The sequence below is a fragment of the Lissotriton helveticus genome, chromosome 10, assembly GCF_964261635.1.
Source record: "Lissotriton helveticus chromosome 10, aLisHel1.1, whole genome shotgun sequence".
Taxonomy (NCBI): Eukaryota; Metazoa; Chordata; class Amphibia; order Caudata; family Salamandridae; genus Lissotriton; species Lissotriton helveticus.
The window spans coordinates 380,161,685-380,181,623 of NC_136071.1; the positions used below are offsets into that span (position 1 = coordinate 380,161,685).

Consider the following 19,939-nt stretch of genomic DNA (forward strand, 5'->3'; position numbering starts at 1 on the left):
ATGCACAACAGGATTCCTACATATGCAAAAGACTACTGCCCATGCACAGTTTGAAAATCTCCCTAAACGTTGAATGGGAAGACACAGTGCACCACCTCTACTGCATTCAAGTAAACAGAAATACCTTGTGTAATCCCAAAGTACAGAGATATCACAGAAGCGGATGGAAGCACTTGACCCTCACGTTAATACTGCCCTTTGGCTTGAATTCTGTGTTCAGCTCAAGAGGTTAAAACTTGTTTATTGTTTACTCTTTAAGAGGCTGAAATGACAGAGCAGTGTGGATATTTTTTGATTTATTTTAAATAGACCTCCTAGCTAGCATAACACAATAGCCTTGGAGTCCAAACAGCAATTGTCTGAACTTTCTTTATAGGTCTAGAATTATAATGTCAGAATGCTCTCATCTTAGCTTCCACTGTACTTCTTTCTCACACCTAAGTCATATAATAGCACCCCTCTTGCAGAGTAACATAATAATATTCAGGTGCCTTGTAATGAAGAAAATATTTTCAAAAGTTCCTCTCCAATGTACAATATATAATACCAGTTCCATGTTCATCCTCCATGCTGTGGTATACAGGGTCTAAGGTTTTAATAATACATCCTGCCCCTCACTCCATCCTCATTCTCCATGTGTATTAGACAATTTGCTTTTGGGGAAGTCATTATGGGATTAAACCATATGGAGGTTTAATCAGCTTCCAATATACCTACCTTACAGAAAAATGTATGTCACATTTCAGCAGAATAGTTATCACAATGGTGAACTACTGACAGAGCAGAATCATAATGCCTATTTTTTTAATAAAAGATGAGGTTTCCAATTTGGGTTGAAATATGTGACCTTGCACCATGGTGCAAGGGTGCCTCTGTTGCATGCAGGATTGTTTTGGTGCAGGAAGGGACACCTTCCTGCCCAAAAACAATCATAAGAGTCATTTTCCCCATTCTATGTGTACTGCAGAGCGCAGCACACATTGAAAGAGAAAAAATTAGGTGAAATAAACATATTTCTCCCTGTTACACCTCGCCTTGGGGCGTATGGATTTGGTGCTTCCCCATGTTTGCATGATTTTATAAATCTGGGGCAGCATCTAAATCCATGGATACTGCATGGGAAACCCTACTGCAACGCCCATCTAATGGCTACCGGGCACAGAGTAAGGAGACACAGCAATTTGCGCTGCATTGCCTTACTCAAGATCTATGAGACCACTCAAAGCCATGCAGGGTGTCTTTGAGCGGCTTCGAAAATCGGATTGAGAGCCCTACATCACGCATGTACCACTTTACATGGTGCAAAAGTGATGCAAGGCTCTCATAAATAAGCCCCTGTGTGTAGCTGTCATACACAAACCGCCACTGGTCATATGAACCATTTATTTTTGACTGGAAGCATATGAAAGAAGATAAGATCAGCAAAACATTTATATTTTTAGTAAAACCAATTTTGCTCCACACAAACGACAGAGAAAATGGCGTCCAACCATGAAGGTTTTATTATCAAATTTAGTCAAGGTTGCAAGTCAATCAATCAATGAATCAGTTTATCAAGGAAGCATATATCATTCGGTCATACTGTCTCAATTTGTACATTATGATAAGAAAGATGCAAAATATGACAATAAACAGCGCATAACACAGGAAATAATTGGTTCTATAAAGAAACCTTCCTAATCTAAGTAAGGCATTAAAAGTGACAAGGGTTAAAACTCTGAGTGGAAGGTGTCTGTATCAGATGAACCACAGTAAGGTTCAGGGGAAAGGTGCACAGATGATCAAGCATGAAGCTCAAATCCTTGGTATGGGGAAATTAACAGAGTTACTGAAAGGTCTTCCCTCAGCGAAGTTAGGACAGGATCTCCTAAACTATTTTAAGAAAATAAGCAATCAATATGAAATAGTAATTTCTGAAAACGTCAGCAATCCAACTCCCTCTGGATGAGCCAATCAGGATACACTGTCTCCTGGGAGCAGGCGAACTCCCTAAGTACTCATCCTCGAACAAAGAAGTACAAAACTGCATCGCTTGGAAAGTTACGATGGTCTGGTCTTCCTGGTACAGGAGGCTCTCCCATCCCTGCGCACTGCACATCCACTGCCATGTTTCAATTAGTGCTCTCTTGTTTAACAGTTTCATAGTAAAAACAAAAGGCTATTCCAACTAACAAACACTGAAAAGGCACCTACAGGGGTAAGGAAACTTGAATGTTTACAGTGCATTTCATGAAGAAACAATTCGAGTAGCTTGGGCCTAGTCACAGTCAGATCAACGTTAAGTGAGGAAAATGGCAATCGAATATATACGGTTGGCATAAGAAAATTCACTCTGGTTTGATTATATAAATGTGACTTCTACTACCTGTCAATGTTGCCGCTAATTAATACTCTGATTAATACATTGCACACAGAGTAATTACTTTATCACACGGGTGAATATAATCATCAATGAATGTATAGAGCACTAAATTGCGCAGTTTTAATGCCTCTGTTGCTGGCTAGAATATTTACCACACAAAATAGATCGTCATTCTAGGAACATCTTCAAAGACTAGTTCGTTGCTGCTTACGTTTGGACTTTTCTAATTCACTCAGCTCTTCATTGGCCTTACATTGCTTCTCCTCTAACTCAACGTCATCTCTTAAATACCTCACCATAGGAAACGGACAAATCAAGCAAACTGCAACAATAAATATAGGTCTCAAGATAGCAGTTAGAAATCCACTACCAATATTGCTAGGCCAACTACCTAGAGGAGAAAATCCCTTTCCAACTGCTTCCCAAGCAACTGTTGCTTCCAACTTCTACAAATCTATTGCCACTCCAGTGATAGTTTTCAAAAGTCCTCTTATTCCTAACTCTTATTGATTATAAATGTGTAACACTGTTGAACGTTCAGCGTTTTGCGAACTCATCCTCTTTCACTAACAAAATATCTAATTGGCAAAACCCTAGACCTAAAATCTATCAGTTCAGTATCAATAGTTAGCAAAGCTCCAGCTGGACTAGCTGCAAGCTTGTCCACTAGTGTGGAAAGCTTTATAATCTTTCAGTCATTCAAACCAACACCTACTGAAGGTTAAACATAACATAAATATCACGTCCCTGCCCTATTTTCAGGCAGCTTGAGATAAGCTTGCTATCCACACACAAAATAAACTCCAGGAATAACAGGATCCTTTCCTGCAAGCACGTTTGTGTTACCTAGAACTTCAAACTTGTAAGCACACTGTTATGCACCCATAAATTGAGCATTCTCAATCTTATCTTCCCTCCTTTGGATACATAACTTCCCCTGGTGTTGACAGTCTAAATTTAATTTAGGATAAACTCCCATCTCTTTGTACGTCTCCTCCTCCCATATATCTTTCATTACATCCATCCTGCCACAGTTATATGACATATTGTATCTCTCCCATTCGCCAAATCATCAATTTCTTTCTTCTCAATAGCATTCATCAAACATGCCAGGCTATTTCTGTGAGCTCGGAAAACATCAGGTTTAGTTAGGGACCTAAAGAAATGCTAAAAGTGACACAGTTCCCTCCTTGCCAATATAGTGGTCCACCCATCGGATCAGATGGACCTTAAGTTTGGCTATGGTGGTGACTACTCCATCTCCTCTCTAGTCAACTTCTCAGATGACCCGATGTCATAAGAGTGGTCAGAGAATTGGCTATATGTCCATACATAAAGCGGATTTTTTTCACTGTCCATCACCCTCAGGCAAACCCAGGCAGTGAAGAACAGTAAAAAAGAAATAATTCCAACCTCGCCATGGGACACGACTCCCATGACAAACGGGGCTTTAACTTTTATATTTCCAAAGAGAACATCCAATTTTGGGGTTTCCTCTTTGAAAATCCTACATGAAAACTGTTAAAAGCATTGACAGGAACCACTGTGAAATGATGCTTTAGAAATAACTGCCAACTTGGCAGTCATTTCTAAATGTGGCGGACAGAAGCTCTGCCATGGCGAAGGACTAATTTTCTCCATCGCCCGGACAGAGAAACAGGCAGTCCACCAGTATTTTAATAAGATACAAAGACATACTTTGAGAAATAATATTCAAAATGACCCTGATGATAAAAAAGACTAAGAAGAATACTATAGGAAATACCATAAGTAAGGGGATTGTGATGGTATGTGACATGCGCTGCTACTTATATAGGTGAATGGGTTCTCATATTCTTTGGGGTTCATAACACTGGTATACTCATATAGCAATTTTAAAAGAATGCATTAGAAAAAAAGTCTCCTTCTAAAGTATCCTTATGTAAAATTCTAAGTTCGAGGCTTGTACTGAAGGAACATGGGAAGTGAGTTTAGAGGGTGACCTAATGGGGCCAATGCAAACTGGGGAGCTTAACAGTATTAACAAATCAGTTATACAAATTATGAGGATAATTAACACAACAGCAAGAAATACTCTACGTTGATTCTTTGAAAGATAACCTTGGTTTCTCTATAGTCAGACCGTAAAAGGTTGCAATGTGATTTGATGATTACTGCAAATGACTTCTACATGTACAAAATGGCAAAATTGTTCTTGTTGTGACATGATTATTTTATGTACAGTTATTTTCAAGAGTCTTCCCTAGCTCTACTCCATCTTCTTCTAAAATGGCAACCCTACTCTTCTTCAGGACCCTTGGCCCAAAGGAATCTTCAGAATTCAACAAAGTTTCCTTTCATCAACACAGTACTTTTATAGGGCTTGTAACTAAAAATCCAACAAATCTTCATTTTGTTAGCCTGTGGTTCTTAAAGCACTATTTCTTCTCCATCCAAGTCATAACTGATTAGATCAAATCCGCTTTCTGCAAAGTGCGTCCATTCAGGAGCTGAGTATCTCCGACTAGGCACCCTCGTTCTCTTCGAATATCTGACTACTAACTGTTAAACTTCGCTGTCTGTTAGTCCTCTTGGCTCAGTCTCCTCTGTGACAGTTTGTGGGATGTGTTCCACAGATAAATTCAGTTTCAATCTCTCACAACTCCTTGGCTTACTCTCCAGGACTAAAGTTGTGGCACTGCTTTTGATGCAGGAGGGCAGTCACATCTTTAACCTAGTGAGAGGCATGTCACCCCACATAAACCTGTCCTTTGCAGTCATCAAGACAAATACAATCTAAAACATACACAAGTGCATTAGCAGGCACAAAAGGCAGCCTCATGACCCATCCCATGAGGATTTTGTGTGTCGATAATCCTTTTCGACGATCAAGGGTACTTCGGAGACTCATCAACACCAAAGGCAAGGCATCCAGCCACTTTAAAGAGGTAAACACACACACTCAGCCGGACTGAACTTCAAAGTTCAGTTCACTTGTTAGACGATTCCAGATGCTTCTGGTCAGTAACTACAGTGCAGTCTCTGTTCAACTTTTAAAGCTACGCACATCATTCTCAGAACTTCATTGTTGAGATGAGTTCCACAATCTGACTCATGAAAAACTGGGAATTCAAACCAAGGTATTACATTACACAGAAATACCTCAGCTACGGTGAAGCTGTCATTTCTTCTACTCAGGCTGGCTTCCACATAACAGGAGAAAATGCGCAAACCAACCAGGACATCTCACAGGCTATTGCCTACAGACATTTTGATAAAATCCAACTGAATACTGTTAAAGGAAGCTGCTGATCTCCCTATGTGACTCTGTGTTACTGTGGTTCTCCTTCCTACATTCAATTGCTGGCATGTAACACAACGGTGACAAAGATTCTCAGCCATTAATCTGAAACAGGGATTTAACCAATTCTGCCTGAGCAGCTTCAGCATGGCGTCTCCATATGTGTGGGACCTTGAATGTGTCTGACCATCAGTGGCAATCTGGCAACACACGTCTCTCATCAGCTGAGACCCAGATCACATCCTCAGTCCTACATAGCTCTGACCCAACCCTGCTGTTCAACCTCTGGCACTTCTTCCTGCAATCTCTTGACTTCTTTCCATGTATGAGCAATGGCCAACATCAAATTAAAGTTGGCCTTGTTTTCAGACTAATTTGAATACTCTCCCTTAAATGCATAGGATCCCTCCACGCAATACGGAGCAACTTCGTTGGCATACCGATTTCTGGCAGCAACATAATCATTTCCACCCTTTGTGCTGTGCATTTCAACACTGCAATTTCAAACAGCATTTGCAGCACTTCCAACAATTTCAGCATGTAGTTTCTGAACCTAATTGGAGACTTGAAAAATGTCATAAACCCACTTTACAACCACTGCTTTTCAAAGTTTTAAACAACCCCAAAGCCATACTTGCTATTAGTAAAAATGGTGACTTTCAATTAGTCTGAGACACAGCAAGCTCCAGTAAGAATGACCAATTAAGCCACTTAGGCAGAGATTACATCACGCAGCCAGGATGCTTATACTACACTTCTAAAGTGCAGACAGAGTAAGCACCTCTAATATTTCTACCATCATCTTTTAAGCATGAGCTGTCCACAAACAATACATAATCATACTCTGCAAGGGGGTCATCTTTAATATCAGGTCTTGGCTTGGTGCATACTTCAGTCACATCAAAACAGTTGTGCTCAAACCCCCCCTTATTAATTTAATTTTCTGACAATGGCAAAAACATAACAGGATTCAGACTACAACATCTCTTTAACATTATGTTATGGACCATCAGTATGATCTTCTCATATTTCGTAAGATTTCTACTAGTCAAGGGAGTGGTGAACGATCACTGTAAGTGGATAGCATATTACGATGCTCTCACTCTGTTCAATGCTGACACATGCAGCAGCCATAGCCTTTAGGCAACCTGGAAGCACTGCAGCTACTACGTCAGCAGTGGCAGAGAAATAGGCCACTGGCATTTGGGAATCATCATGTGTAACTAGTTTCACAAGTTTAAGTTTAATTGATTTAGTTCTCGACTGAGAACAACAAATATTTAAAGATTAAAATTACATTTGAATAGTAAAATTGTCATTCTAAAACAAAGTTAAAAATGATTTAAAAAATGTAAACATATTAATACACACAAATTCATTAGGCGGTGCCTTACAGAGAGAAAGCAGGTTCTGAACAGAGTTAATTTTACAGTTTGTTCAGATTGGTTTCAAAAATCTCTTTCTAGCTTCTACGACATTCAAGTTTGAGCAAACGAATAACATGTGTTCTAAGTCTTGCACCCCGCCTTTACATACATCACAGAGACTAGTGGCTTTTTCCTTTGGATACCACTTAAAGGTGAATGATTTTAAAGGCAGTATCCCAAGATGGAGTAATATAATGCTTCGCCTAACTCCATGGTTTAAGTTAAAAAAGATATACTGCTGCACTTTTTATATACAATAGTTTCCGCATATTGTTTATACAATGGTAGTTCGGAGCAGTGTTGGATATCAAGATCCTTGCTTAACATTGGTGTTAAATGTTTTAAGAAAAGTTTCAGATGTGCTGGAGTCTATGATTTCAACAAATCAAGAGTAACATTTGATAGTTTAAAAGCGATAGATATGTTTCTACAAAATACATAATTCGGCGATTCTTGCTCGAATGTCTCAATTTTTAGTAAGGATCGTAGAGTTCTATGATCTGCGTGGACAAGGTTATATGCCCATCTTATTATGTTATTGATCCCTCTTGCATAAGAACTGACTAATGAGAGTTTGAGACGAAGAGCTTGGACCAGCACAGCTTGTGACATCTTAATCAGTTTCCGGAGGACTTTCCCTTCTTTCAGGTCAAGATGTTTCCATTGACTTATTGGAATGTATTCTCTTGCATATGATAGTACTGAGGGAATCTTAGAGCTAGATACTTGTAGAAGGGAAGAGAAGTGCCTTTGACCAGTGGAAGAGTATAATCGTTGGAGAGCACCTAGGTGGACATCGACTTTATGGCCCAGGTTTTGCAAGTGGGGCAGGTTTTGCAAAGATTGTGAAATAATTCTCCCTAGGTATGTATATTTCTTTACAACTTCCAGCGGTTTTCCCCCTAAAGACCAGTTGCATTTAAGATATTGTTTCCTTCTTGTAAACGTGATGATTTTTGTTTTAGTGACATTAGGTATGAAATAATTTTCTTCTGTATAGTTAGTGTGTGCCTGCAGAATTCTTTGCAGACCAAATGGAGTCAGATCTATGATGACCACATCATCTGCGTATATCGTAGTGTGGATTTTATAAGATGCGAGTTTATGTGGAAAATTGTTAAACTGTTTGGACTTTCCAGCAAGTCACTAAGATATAAAGAGAAAAGTATGGGAGCTAGGAGGCACCCTTGCCGCAGGCCGTTAGGTGTAGGTATTGGGCTGGTGAGACCCTTCTCCCTCCCCATTTGAACTTGATACCATGTCCCTGAGTAGAATGATATTATTAAGTGAAGGAGGTTATCTGTAATTCCCATTCTTTGGAATTTTTTCCAGAGCATAGCTCTGTCTACCCTGTCAAATGCAGTGGTAAAGTTGACGAAGACTGCGCACACAACTTGAGACTTATTGATGACATATTTATCCATTATCATTTGTAGCACTGCTATATTGTCAGTAAGCAAGTGTTTTGTTCTGAGCCCGGCTTGATTTACAGGAATGGAACCAGTTGAAATAGCCCAATCTTTGAGATGATCTAAAACAGCTGCCGCAAAGATCTTCCCAGTTGCGTCAAGGAGAGCTATCTGCCGGTAATTGCAGGGGAGCAGCCTGGAGCCCTTCTTATAGATTGGAATTACAATTTTCCCCTTCCAGGACTTTGGTATTGCGCCAGTTTCAAATATGTAGAAAAAAAGACGAGCTAGAAACTTGCTCCACTCTTGTGGTTGCTTTTAAGGACCTTCATTGGGATTTGGTCCAGTTCCGTTGCTGCCGACGATCTTGCCTTTTTTATGTAAACTTCAATTTGAGGAGGAGATGGAGCCTCTTTACCTGTAATTTTTTCCCTTCCTCTCTTGCTTGGCGTTAGAGTCACTCTTTCTGTCTTTTCATTTGTTTTATATAAGTTGGTTATGAATATTTCCCATTCCGATAGGGAGACTGGAATTGCTTGTAGTGATTTTTTTGTGCCCGTTTCTGTGGCAATTATATTCCAGTAGTGGTATTTATTGTTTTGTTTTGCTGCTATCTGTAAGTCCACCCATTTTTTGTCCTGTGTCTTTTTTCGCTTTTTTCCTTATCTCTCCTGCAACGTTTTTTTAATTTATTGATTTTGCATTTTCTGATATCAGAAAATTGAAGATATTGTGCCCTTATTAGTTTATTTAATCCCGTTGCCTTTATTTTTGTGTTACGTCTTTTGTTTTTTCGTGATCTTGGCATTGGTTGTTTTAAATTTTCATGCAGAAATTGTACCAATTTATTGATGACAGCCTCAAAATTTGTTATTGGATTTATTGAGTGAATAGTCTGTAGTGGTTGTGCCATCTGAATTACTTGCATAATTGTTTTATATGTTCTAGAATTCCATAACAGCTGCCCTTGGACCTAGTTTGCAGGTACTGTACTTTGTAGTTATATGATGTGCCCAGGAGATGTTGGGTTTAGTCTTAAATCTGTTAAGTGTAATATTGCATGATCACTTCCTATTCCAAATTTAGGGGCCCATTATGATGTCGGGCGGATTGCCCCCGCTAGGCTGGCGGTAGCCACTGCCAGCCAGGCGGGGGCAATCCGCCGGACATCCGCATTTGTTTTCCCCCCGCCATATTAGTATGGCGGGGGGACCTCGGCGGACGGAAAGACAGTCCGCCGCTTTTCCGCCCCGGTCGCCTGGCGGCCGGGGCGGAAAAGGAATAATATGGTGGCGGTGTCTATCAGACACCGCCAGCCATATTATGATGGGCAATTGTGGATGCCTTTCTGTGGCGGCAATGCCGCCATGGAAAGGCATGCAGAGAATCCCTGCGGGGGCCTGTTGCGGGCCCCCAGGGACTCCGGGGGGGGGGGGTGGGGGGTGCACATGGGGGGCACCTATGGTACCCCCCAGCAGTTCCAGGCACAGCATGGCAGGCACCGCGCGTTGCCTGCCATGCTGTTCATGGAAGTGCACAGCATGCTTTCCTGCCATTGTGGCAGGCGGTGCTAAGTGCACCGCCCGCCACAATGGTAGGAATGCGGGATGCGCCTGCCACTGTGGCGGGCGCATCCTAATGCTGCCGACGGGACCCCCGCCTTTATGGCGGGCGGTCCCTAATACCGCAAGGATGGTGGGCGGGCAAAGTCCGCCCGCCATCCTAATGGGCCCCTTAGTGTTTAATTGTAGGCTGATCCGAACAGATCAAGACTATAAATCATATAATCAAGAATTGAGGTATTAAAAGTGCCTTTGCTTGTGTAGAAAGCCGGAATGCCTCCTTCTGTATTGCCATTTAATATTACACCGTTCAGCATAGGAAGTGATGATAATAGAATGTTCCCTCTTTTATCTGCTTTGTTTCCTGTAGGAAATTGTGGAATAGGTTTTGCCAGGGCTTCTTCTTTTTCGCCAATCGTCCATCTTTTTTAATAGGTCGTTAGATATTTGCCCATTGAAATCACCTGTTAGGAAAACAAATGGGAAATCTTGGCCTTCTACCACCTTTTCAAGACCCACAAATATTTATATCGCTAGTGCATCCTTTTTAGATCCAGGGGTAATATAGACATTACAAATTAGCAGGATATTCGAGGTTTCCATAGGGTCCACCCAAAATTTGATCTTTATACATTGGATATTCTTTGAGTTTGTTAGGATGATTTCTTGGTCCCAGTTATATTTTTCAGAAAGGAGAAATGCTATCCCTCCTTTTGCATGCCCTCGGACGACCGGTTCTGCTGGAACGTCCTACAGGAAATAATCAAGGTGGTCAAAAGTTGTGGTTGCCCAGATTTCTTGTAAAGTCCCTGTTTGTTGCTGTTTAGATTCTCCGCTATCCATGCTCATGTATTTTCGCTGGCTGTATTTTCCTTCATTTGTATATATTTGTTCCAGCTTCTCCTTACTCCATTCGTATTCGAAACTGATATATTTTCTTTATAGAAATTTAGAGGGTTGTTTATGCCGGTAGCCAGGCAAAATATCGAATTGTTAATATCGAAGTACAATAATATCGAAGATGTAATATCGAAGGTGAGTAATATCGAATGTAAGTAATATCGAAGGTAAGTAACATCGATGTTACTAATATCTATGTTAGTAATATCGATGTTACTAATATCTATGTTAGTAATATCGATGTTACTAATATCGATTTTTATATGATTTTTATGTATATTATTATGTATTCAACATGTAGAATTTTTTTTAATGTAATTTAAGTACATTTTTTATTTTAGTACTGTAGCGGGTTGTGGGTTTATAGGGGAATAGGGTGGGAAGTAATTATAATACATTAATTATTAATTTATTAGGAATGATAAATTAATTTTTAATTAATAGGTAATTAATTTGTATTAATTAGTAATATATTTTAATTAATTGATTAATTGATAATTATGTTCTGTAGCAGGTTATGGGTTTACAGGGGAATAGGGTGGGAAGTAATTTAATTATAGTAAATTAATTAATATTTTATTAGGAATTATAAGTTAATTATTAATTAATAGGTAATTAATTTTTATTAATTAGTAATTTATTTTAATTAATTGATTAATTGATAATTATGTTCTTTAACGGGCTATGGGTTTATAGGGGAATAGGGTGGGAAGTAATTTAAATGTAATTAAGTAATAATTTTTTCATTAGTTGTTTTTGGTAATTATATTATTGTTAATTAATAGTTAATTGGTAATTAATATTTATTAATTGGTAATTCATTTTTATTAATTGATTAATTGATCATTATGTTATGTGTATTATTTTATTATTGGTGTTTGTTGTGTGCTCATAGGGGAATAGTGGGTAAAGTAATTGATATGTAATTAAGTAGTTATTAAATGTATATTTATTTATTGGTAATTAAGTTATTGGATATTAATTATTAATTGGTAATTATTTTTTTAATCATTTATTGGTATTTGTAAATAGTTTAGATTTATTTAATAAATTATATTTTTAATATTTTAAAATATGAATTTATTTATAAGTATGTTATTTTTAATGTCTACGCTATCCAACACTTTCCCTACTGTTGCACTCTCTGGAGTTGGAGTAGTAATTTTTACCCCTACGCTATCCAACACTTTCCCTACTGTTGCACTCTCTGGAGTTGGAATAGTAATTTTTACCCCTACGCTATCCAACGCTTTCCCTACTGTTGCACTCTCTGGAGTTGGAATAGTAATTTTTACCCCTACGCTATCCAACGCTTTCTCTACTGTTGCACTCTCTGGAGTTGGAATAGTAATTTTTACCCTCCCGCTATCCAACGCTTTCCCTACTGTTGCACTCTCTGAAGTGGGAATAGTAATTTTTACCCCTACGCTATCCAACACTTTCCCTACTGTTGCACTCTCTGGAGTTGGAATAGTAATTTTTACCCTCCCGCTATCCAACGCTTTCCCTACTGTTGCACTCTCTGAAGTGGGAATAGTAATTTTTACCCCTACGCTATCCAACACTTTCCCTACTGTTGCACTCTCTGGAGTTGGAATAGTAATTTTAACTTCTACGCTATCCAACACTTTCCCTACTGTTGCTCTCTCTGGAGTTTGAATAGTATTTTTACCCCTACGCTATCCAATGTTTTCCCTACTGTTGCACTCTCTGGAGTTGGAATAGTAATTTTTACACCTACGCTATCCAACACTTTCCCTACTGTTGCACTCTCTGGAGTTGGAATAGTAATTTTTACCCCTACGCTATCCAACGTTTTCCCTACTGTTGCACTCTCTGGAGTGGGAATAGTAATTTTAACCCTATGCTATCCAACGCTTTCCCTACTGTTGCACTCTCTGGAGTTGGAATAGTAATTTTTAACCCTACGCTATCCAACACTTCCCCTACTGTTGCGCTCTCTGGAGTGGGAATAGTAATTTTTACCCCTACGCTATCCAACATTTTCCTTACTGTTTTTGTTTTTTGGAGTTGGAATAGTATTTTATTTCGTCTGTTATTTAATAAAAATAAAAAAAAATTGTTTTACTTAATGTAGTATATAATTAATTTTAGAAATATTAAAAGTAAATAATTTTTTTAATTTGTTTTGTATAATTATTACATTTGTATTTATGGTATTATTTTATGTTTATAGTTGAATTTGTAATTTTAGAATATTTTTAATTATTTACAAGTTATTGCAATAATTTTTAAAACTGATTATTAAGTAAGTATACATATTATCTATTATATGTATTTGTTTAATATTTTTTTTGTTAAATATGTATATTACTTATTAATTTTAAATAATATAAAATATGTTTAACTATATTTATTATATTTTTAAGTATTTTTACATTAATTTTACATATTGTTTTTAATTAAAAAAACGATATTTTTTTAAACGATATTTTTTACATCTATATATTTTTTTCGATATTTCTGTACTTACCTTGTTGTAGATAGGATTTCGATATTGTTGACATCGATATTTTTGTTGCGATATTTTTGTATCTCGATATTCTGACTTTCGATATTCTGTCATAGATCCATTTATGCCACTTTGTCTTTGGCGTAAGTGCTGATTTACAATTGTAATGATTTCTACTGGTTTATCATTAATATTTTTTACTGGGGCCAAGTCGAATCCGTATTTATGTAGAGTCTGGCTTTCTTTTAATATAATTCCTGGTATTACTAGAGACCAACATTCTACGACAGCTGTTGTGGATTTAGCTCCTTCTGGGAAAGTTACTAATTTTATTTCATTTCTTGCTAGAGACTGTAGCGATTGTATCCTTTGAAGTAGATTTGTTATTCTCTCTCTGTTTAGGGGGTCTTCGCCCGAGGGGAATAGGTCCGTAATTTTCAAGCTGCAGGGTAGGATCTTCTGCGACTGAGTAGACGTCTTCCCTAACAATAGGTCCTGCAGTTGGGTGTCCTTTTGTGCCAGAGACTCGCTTTCAGTCGTTATAGATACAAAATTTGGGGCAGTAGGATTAAGATGAATTGAATTTACCCTTTACTTTTTGACTGAAGAGATCTGTTCCTTTTTTGCCGAATTTAATTTCGATTCTTGACCTTCCTCTTTCTCTGAGGTCATAAGTTCAGGGGTAAGGTATTCGGAAACCTTATCTTCCGGACCTTCTGTTTTGCAAACCTTTTTGTAGCCCTTTTCTTTGCTTGTTTCCGACTGGTTGTATTTGAGCTCTCTTTTTCTGATGTTTCTGGGGCTGGAGAGACAACGGACAGAATTTCAGAGGTTTCTGTATAGGTTTCTATTGCTTTTTGTTTGGACACTGGTGTAGTAATCAAATTTAATGGAGTTTTTATTTTTTGTTGAGTAAAAATTGGGTAATCTGTGATGATCAGCATTTGAGTTTCGACCACATTAGGGTCCCTAAAAAGTTTTTTAAGGGAATACATTTGATTATGTTTTTTTTTCTTATTTGTTTGTTTTTTGCTCCAGCCTCTTCGAGTCGCTGTTGAAAGAGGTTTTCCTCTGTTGGTTCTTCTCCTTTTTCTACAGGTGGTTGTGATTTTAGTTGTTGTTTCCTCCTTTTTTTCTACTAGATATTTTAACATTCCTAGTTGGGTGTCCAGCATCTGGTCGGAGTTTTCAAAAATGTTCCCAAGATGAGAGAGAACTGATTCCAAGATTCTTAGGGCTTTAGACATCGACGTGTATTCATTAGAGGTTTCCATGGATTTTAAAAGTGAAAAATCTGGTGAATGAGAAAGGAACTCTTCTGGATCAAATTATTTTTGCGGGGTACTGTTCTGGATTTTTGGGTGCTTCTTTTGAGGGTCCTGGCTGAAAACCAGATCCTTGATGTTTATATTTGAGCAAGTGATATTGAATTCTTTAGTTTGCCGGGTTTGTTGTGCTTCTGAACTTGCTTATTCTATGTTTATAGAATTGCTGTTTACCTCTTCCGCAATTTTTGGATTACTGTTTGAGGTTTCTTCACATCCGGTTTGACCTTGAGTGGAGTTGTTGGAGACCGCCACTTTCATTTCAACTTCTTTTGTTAACTCTTTTTGTTGTTTGCATTGTATTTTCTCCAGCTGCTTTGTATTTTGTTTTTATAAAATATTTAGTTATTCTAGAATTAATGTCAGCATTTCCTACACAGGCCATTTTTCCAGCACTTCTTCCTATTGCTTGTTCAGTTCTCAGTCTTTTCATAAAAACTGTTCGCGATCTCAGTTCTTTGTACACCATATTGCGGCGCGAGTTCTATCTATGTATTGTCTCTTACTCTCACTTGGGTGGGAATTGCAAAGGAGATATGGCAGTGAACAGGGTGGGAGAACCAGAGAGCAGGGCTCACTTGGTGGTTGCTAGCCACACCCAATCTAGTTGGGTCGCTTCCGCGAGCTCGCCTGGGCTCTCACTCTGCAGTCACTACTATCAGCGAACTCGCTCTCACTCCAGGGTGAAGTGGTGATGTAGTATACCTTCTGCCTTCACAGCACTGCTCCCCCCTGTGTATTTTCTCTATACAGTTAGGACTGTGTCCACGTGGTCCTCACAGTCCTCACAATCCTTTCTTGGGTTAGGTGAAAGGCAGGCGACATGTTCATGGGGGTATGGGGCTGGTCCTAGACAGCTCCACCACTCAGGCAGTGTTCTGTGTTAACCCTGCCCATCACATGCTTTTCTACAAACGTTGCAGAACTCGTGCTACAAACTCTGAATACACTCTGCAAACACTGGAGGACTTCCCATGGATTTGGGCTTAGTCAGATCTTTACTCCACCTTTTCTGTCCTCCCCACACAGTATAGCCCAGCGGGAGGGCTTTCTTTCCTTGTCTGCCTTCTTACCGCTCACCTTCTCCCCTCCGCCGGTTCTGCAGCTCAGAGGCTCGGGCGCCACAAGCAGCGCTCCCGTGGCTCGCCAGCTCCACTGTTTATTCGGGGCGGCTTTTGGTAGCCACCTGCTGGTTTTCTGCTGGTTTTCTGCTGGTTTCCGGCACACCGCCTCACGCGGCTCTCCTGAGTCCAGCAGCCCGACCACAGCTCTCCGCTGCTCTGCTCACTGCTGCTGTGCTCTGCGAGCTCTGCACTCTGCTCTGCAGACTGTGCTGTGCTTGCTCGCTTCTACCTCATCATGTGTCTGTGAGAGCAATGAGAGAGTGTACCGTTTCCCTCTCACTGCACTATAAGATTAATTTTTTACTTTAGCTAGCATTTCTTGACCCAGGGCATGGCAAAGACTTTTTCTCAGCTCTATGAAGGAGCTCTTGCTGTCGTTTTCCCATGGTATCAGATCAGACACATCTTGTGTGTCAACCTCTGTAGAGGTTTCACCACTAGGGATAAGTTAGGTATCCACTGGTGACCATAGTTCACGATTCCCAGAAACATCCTGACTTCTCTCTTCTTATTGGGAGGGTTCATTTTCAAAGTGGCAGAGATTCTTTCTTATTCATTTCTCAATGTGATGTACCATATACAGGACTTCTTCTAGCAAAATTGCATCTTGCTCTGGGACAGTTTGCGTCCATTTTCCTCCACATGATTCAGTAAGGCAATCATGTTTTACTTACAAGCTTCTTGTGATATTGACACCACCAAGTCATCAATATATTGGACAAGGACTGAGTTACACAGTAACCCCAAAGTCTCCAGATTCTATTTCAAGATCTGGTTGAAAATCGAAGGGCTCTCCGTATATCCTTCTGGAAAGCAGCACCATGCCAAAATTAGGTTCTAGAACCAGTATGCAAAGAGAAACTGGCCCTCTTCATGCAATGATATAGAAATAAATGGTTGGCACCAGTCATCCGCTATGTACCACAGAGATTCACGGGGGATCTGAAACAGTATCACTGTAGTAATTTGTACAAAATGGCAACATGGAACAATGATGTCATTGATCTTTTTACGCTCCTGCGAAATTTGGAAATTGCCACCAGGCTTCTACAGGCCAATTATAGGAGAATTTTATAGACTCCCCAAAATCTCCTTCAGGATACCTTTCTGAATCATGGACTTAGTCACTGGGGCAATCCCAGCAACCATCTACGGTAAGAGATTGATTAGGTTTGTGTGTTTGGGTAAGTTAAATATTTGGTTTTAAAGTGATTTGAACAGGTTCTACAACTTTTATTAGTCCAATATCCCAGACGCAGAAATCCTGGACTTTGGGCATTACTGTATCCTTCAGATCAGGGGGCAAATCACTACAGGTATCATAGGAAATAGCCAAATGTCCATCCCCTGTTTAACTATTTTGAAATCCACATCTTCATCATGAATTAAAAACTTGACACCTCCGGTATATTGTAAATTCTGCAATAATAAATCCCGGGTCAACAAGGTTGAATGGACTTGAATCGCATACCACAAACTAATGGTCCTCCTCAAAGAAGCCTATCTTTACAGGGACCTTATTTGACAAAGGATCTACAAACTATTTGTTTTCTGTGCCTGCAACTTGGATCTGTTTTCCTAACAGTGGACCTGGTAGTGCCACTATCATTCAAAAAGGACATTTGGTGGACATTCACCCTGCCTCCTACTAGAGGACCATTTTGTCTACCTTTAAAACTGAGCCCAGTATGCAATCTTCCTCTCATCTCAGGCCCCATCATTGTGATTGATCAGATCCATAGCCTCCAGAAGTATCAAACACGAGGAACTGTTGGAAACTAGCCTGATTCTCAAAGGGATTCAAATTAGCTCTTGGCATTGAACCTTGGGTTTCCTATATTCTGCGTGGCCACTGTGGCTTGGGAAACCTACAACATCAGAGCTTAGGACATATTGGTGTTCGGTGGTCTCTGCATCTGTACATTTTGCATCTGTATTGGATTAACACTATGCATTTGCCTATCACTAGACATCCTATTCAAATTGAGCCTACACTCAGTTTTTCAATGGCCCACCTTGGGCAATAATAACATGGATTTGAGACTGCTAACATCACCACATCTATTCCAGTGTTCGTGTTGATCAAACACCACACCATCTACCCTGTGGAGCAATGTTCCCACCATGCATTATCTGACATCCGCCTTGGAATCGAACTCCTGCATTCCACCACCTGCACTGTTTCCCATATATGGACCATACTGGAATCCCTTTTGTGCAAGTTTTGACTGAGCCAACATAAACTTTTCCTTAAGCCTTTTTTTTTCATCTCTGTCTTATCATATTGAGATTCCTCATCCAAAGGCATTATCAGTGAACACAATGATTACATTTTGTTGCATGGGAAAACTGATCTCCGCACGCAACCCAAGAAGAAACTGTTACACAAAGTTGCTCATGTCACCTCTTTTCAGGTTTTTTGACACAGCTATGCTCCCTGAATACCTAACATGCTAATAATAGACATGCACAAACTCATTAACCTATTGAATAGTCCGATTTATCTCCAATCAATCAACATCTTTCTGTGGGACCTTACCCTTCAAGAAATTAAACACTTGTTTCAACTTCTGCATTACCGAAGGAGATGGTGCATTTGTCTGGGTTACTACTTGGAGCTCTGCATTCTGCCACTGTTCCAACATCTTTAATGCAGCCCACAAGTCATTAGGTACCACAAAGTTGAAAAAGGCATTCAAATCTTCCCATAGAATCTTTTAAATCTTCACAATCCGCTCAACCTGAGTGTACCATAAGTTGGGGTTTACACTCAATTTTGGGAACTGATTTGTAAATGTGGCAAGATCACCTCAATTTCAAAGAACATGCACATATCCCACTCCATGCGCATCTCTTAAAAAGAAGGCACTTGATTCAGTATCAATCTGTGGGGTTGTTTTCCTTGTCCCCCAAAATATCCTCCTTCATTTTCCCTGTCAATTCCTTCCTAATCCATCTGTCCCTTATCGTATACAGATTACTCCATTTTTGTATGCTTTCAACTAATTCCCAAATGTGTATCTTCAACCCAGAAGTCGCCATAGTAGTGATCATTTCTTCATTCATATGTGTCCTGAAACTCTTCTGCAAGGCCTGGCTGTTAGACACATCAACATTGCATTCCTTTGCTACTCTTTTGTGTGCCTTCACAGCATGTCGAGTGATTTCTTTACTTAAGAACTGTAGCTTATCTTCATGTTATCATCTAGATATCTTGTAGTAAAGTGTCCTTTCATAAGTTTGTCCAATTCCACAACCAGTCTAGAGACATCTAAAGAGCCTAAAGTCATTTGAATTAGCGTTCAGTCTCCAGACACCTATGTCTCTTCCTTTCCCATGGAAGTTCCCTCCATTCGGGGTTGTGCTACTAAATCCAAAAAAAACAGTAGCACCCTGAACAAATGATATCGTACACACTAAAGAAGGTTCTGGGGTGAAAGTTCCTACCAACGGATTTGGATTCCACACTATTATTTATGAAGTTTGAGTCATATGCACATTAGTGGTAGGGGGGACTTGGGCAGTTGCAAGTGAAACTACAGTAACCGAAGTTACTGCATTCAGAGCAGTCTCAATGGGAGTAGTTGCAGTCTGGGCTGTTATAATTGGAGTCATCACTACTGGAATTATAATGGATATGGTGGTGCTAATAGGAACTCCCACAATGGGGGATGTCTGAGTTGGACTTTAACAACTGGGGCTGCTGGAGTTTGCCCTCCACCCTGGGTTTGAGTTTTACTAAAGGGTAAAGTCACAATTTTACCGTTGCCTGTGATATCTCCACCAGATGACTGGAATACATTCTATGGCGATGGTCAGGAAGACAGCATATCCTCCAGGAAATCATCACTAGAATTCCTATGGGTACTAGAGTCAGACTGAACACAGTATCCTTCTCTCCCTGTGCTTTCTTTTTTTTTGGTCTGGCATTCATTAGTACTGGGTAAGATTTAGCTTCTTCAACCCTGTTCCTTCACCACACTTGTGTTCAGCATTCCATTTAGATCCAAACAACTCTGAACTGTCTTTTTAGCTCGATTTTGATACTTCTCCTTGTCCATTATTCAAACTTCATAC

The 19,939-nt window shown here is 39.5% G+C and overlaps 1 protein-coding gene across 6 annotated transcripts in view; it reads left to right on the plus strand.

Moving 5' to 3' along the window:
• Window positions 1–19,939, plus strand: part of AOC1 (amine oxidase copper containing 1) — a 258,333-nt gene that overhangs the window by 180,526 nt on the left and 57,868 nt on the right. The gene's annotated exons all lie outside the window — the stretch shown is intronic.